This window comes from Myotis davidii, unplaced genomic scaffold (assembly GCF_000327345.1).
Source record: "Myotis davidii unplaced genomic scaffold, ASM32734v1 scaffold1494, whole genome shotgun sequence".
In the NCBI taxonomy this organism is placed as follows: domain Eukaryota; kingdom Metazoa; phylum Chordata; class Mammalia; order Chiroptera; family Vespertilionidae; genus Myotis; species Myotis davidii.
The window spans coordinates 3,794,975-3,798,818 of record NW_006286246.1 but is presented as its reverse complement, the minus strand read 5'-3'; positions in this window follow the sequence as shown (position 1 = coordinate 3,798,818).

The following is a 3,844-nucleotide window of genomic DNA, read 5'->3' as shown; positions in this document are numbered from 1 at the left end:
GTTGCATCATTTTGAAATGTCATTTTTATTTTTTTTAATCTTTCAAGGGGATAAACAATTCTGTGGCCATTCCTGCCCAAGGCCAGTTCGTGGCTTGTTGGGCAGTTGGGCCCACGGCAGCAGCTCCGGGTTGGCATTCTGAGTCATGGTTTGGGCGGCACCCACGGGCCTCCCACCGCCTGGCCGCTCACCCCCACGGCTCATCCTTTCCCAGGGGGACCAAGCAAATCAGTATCTTCTATTCCCAACTATCGCCTCCAACTGGGATTGAACCCCTGAGAGATTTGACCTCGGTTTCTAGGACACTCCCATTCTCCCAACATACTTCCATTTAAAATGATCAACCCCCCCCCCCCCACACACACACACACACACACACACTAAATAAAATAACGTGAGCAAGCCCTGAGCATCGCACTCGGAGGCCCGCTCTCCTCCCCTGCACATCTGCTTCTGATCAGAGCCTGTTAGCGTGGTGCTAAGCCAGCCTGGACTGGAGAACGCTCATCAGCCGTGTTGAACACTTAACAGAACACCTTGTAAACTTCATTGGAAACTCGTGAGCCTTTCCCTGGCACAACCCTGACGCCTTGTTCCTTCCGAGTCCCATCACGGACTCTTTTATAGTCTCGCCTGATTCCAACGGACTGTAACTACTGTTTTCCAATGTCAGGATCATTCCCGGCTACCGGCACCCCCCACATTTCGGCGCCTTTGTCCTGTGAGCGGCGCCGTGGGCGTCCCTGACAGACCTTGTTCTCGGGCGGAAGCATTTGCGGTGCTTCTTGCATTTTCAAGGTGGCTTGTTCCCAGGTCCCCGCCAACAGCAACCCTCTGAGAATCTTAATTTTATTTTCAGCCAATTGTACACGAGAGACTAAAACCTGGGCGCCTGGGGTGCACCCGAGAGGGTCCCAGGGCTCTGGCGGCAGGGAGACCCGAGGCACTGAGAGCAGAAACACTTCCAAGACACTTGGCCCAAAAGCCAGGCTTGGACGGGGACCGAGATCAGGCCACGGAAGCCTGGCCTCCCACAGCTCAACCAGCAGACGTCAACAGACCCCTTGTGACGAAGCAGACGGCATTGCTCATGCTAATGACGGGGACCGAGACCCCTGAGCAAGAAAGACATTCTTCCCACAGGTGGACAGAGGGCTGGGCCTCCAGCTGACAGGGGGCTGCAGAGAGTGATCCGTGGGCACCATGTTGGGGCCCACACACCAGCGCTCGATGGTGACCCTTCACCCCAGGGTGGCGGCCCTGTGCCCAGCACACCTCTCCCTCCCGGCGGAGAGCCCCACGCCCCACACACTCACGGCACAAGGACCCCTGAGGCTGCCTCTGTCCCTCTGCTCAGGGGCCCGTCAGCCATCCACACTTCAGGCCACCGGGGCCACAGGACAGGTCCCTCGGCTCCCAGACCCTCACGCTGGTTTTGGAGGGTCGGCATCCCACCGCCCAGAGCACAGACAGCGGGGTGACCCCTCATATCCACGCACCTGCTTCCTCAGTAATGGAGCCCCAGTCCTGCTTCCTCCGGGTGCGCTGGCCCTCAAGGTGCAGACCCTGCAACCAGGGGGTGTCCTAAAGGAGGCGCACGCCTGGTCCCCACCCGCCGGGCTGCCTGCATGTGGGTCATGTGACGGGCAGGCGCTAGCAGCCCCTGGGGCCTGGGGAGGGAGGCCCTGCCTGGCCCGGCGACGAGACAGCGTACCTGGGCACCCCCCTGGTCCGGGCGGGCATCCTCGAACCTCGTGACTGTGAGGAAGAAACGTCTGTCCCGCGTGAGCCCCTGCTGTTCTGGAGGCACGCACTCCGCGGTCCGGTCCGGACAACAGCACCGAGACCGCCCGCTGCGCCTCCTACGGACACCTGAGCGCCGCCCACAGCAGCGACACCTGGTCCGTTTCGTTGTTTTTAATGATGAACCCTTGTTGTCTAGAGCAGCGGTTCTCAACCTGTGGGCCGCGACCCCTTTGGCGGCCGAACGACCCTTTCACAGGGGTCACCTAAGACCATCCAGCAGATCAGATATTTACATGACGATTCGTAACAGTAGCAACATGACAGTTATGAAGTAGCAACGAAAATAATGTTATGGTTGGGTCACAACATGAGGAACTGTGTTTAAAGGGCCAGAAGGTTGAGAACCACTGCTCTAAAGCCTTCCTCAGAAGTTTTGTCAGGGGGGTGCTCAGGAAGATTAGAGAGGACGTTGCTAACACCCGTCTAAGGAAATGATTTAAAGCAGGGGTGGGCAAACTTTTTGACTCGAGGGCCACAATGGGTTCTTAAACTGGACCGGAGGGCCGGAACAAAAGCATGGATGGAGTGTTTGTGTGAACTAATATAAATTCAAAGTAAACATCATTACATAAAAGGGTACGGTCTTTTTTTTTAGTTTTGTTCATTTCAAACGGGCCGGATCCGGCCCGCGGGCCGTAGTTTGCCCACGGCTGGTTTAAAGCCTGAAACGCACATACAGGCCTCCCCCGGGGATGCTGCGGGTTCGGTCCCAGGCACCTGTTTTCTGGTTTCCCAGGGCACCTGAAAGTGGTGTCATCTACAGCGAGTCTAGGTGAGCAATTGTGTCAAAAAGACCATGTGCTCAGCTTCATCATCAAAACGCTCTGCGCCCCAAACTGCTAACCATCCCACTGACTGTTGGGGAAATGGCGCCGGTGGGCTTGCTCGGCTGCCTCAAAGCTTCCGTCTGAGAAAACATCGGCGAAGCGCAGCAGGACAGGCCTCCCGGTCTTTGCTGCCAGCAGAGTTTAATCACGTGGTCGGGAAAACAAGATACAGAGGAAGCGCTTTGCTCTGGAGATGCTGAAATGACGTGCAAGGTCCCACCCCTTCTCCCCCTCCGCCCCACCGCCCATATATTCAGATGGGTTTTAATAGAAGCATTAGGAAGGCAAGGCTTTTTTAAGTTATTATTTTATTTATTTATTTGTTGCCAAGGTCAAAGTTTCAGGTTTCCAAGTCTCCCGTGTCCATTCTCGAAGGAACAACAGATACTGCTCAGGACCGAACGCGCGAGATCAGGTTCTGAGTCCTCACCGAGCTGAGCCAATGGGGCCCACGTGTTTATGATACAACCACGGGTCCCTCATGGCGCCTCCAATTTGCGTTAGAAACTTCCTCCCCAGTGTATTCTGAAGGCTGGCTACTATGTTGTCTTTGTGGTTTGTCTCACAGATAAAGAAATTTTTAAATAAACATTTTTGTGTACTCCAGGAAGGAAATCAATTCTTTTTCTTTCTTTCTTTCTTTTTTCCACCTCACCCAAGGATATTTTTCCATCGATTTTTAGAGAGAGTGGAAAAGAGAGGGAGAGACAAAGAGAGAAACAAAAGAGCCCCAGCTGGGGAGGAGCCTGTGACCTTGACCTGAATCGTGCCCTTGATCGGAATTGAACCTAGGACTTTTCAGTACACAGGATGATGCTCTATTCACTGTGCCAAACCTGCTAGGGCAGGAAATCAAGTATTGATCCAGAACTTGAACCGGTTACTATATAACTCGTGATAAACTGAACCCTGATATATAGGGTGGGGCAAAAGTAGGTCTACAGTTGTAAGGGAAACACAGTTTATTCTTATTATTTGTTAACTAGAGGCCTGGTGCATGAATTCATGCACATTAAAAGGAAATTTATTAGAAGAAATCTTTTAGAGGCTGGGGAGGGACCACAGGAGGTTGTCTCCAGGGTGTGTCCAGCCCATCTTGTCCAGTCCCGATTGGCCAGACCCCACCAGCAAGCTAACCTACTGGTCAGAGCGTCTGCCCCCTGGTGGTCAGTGTGCATCATAGCGACTGATCCATCGGACACTTAGCATAA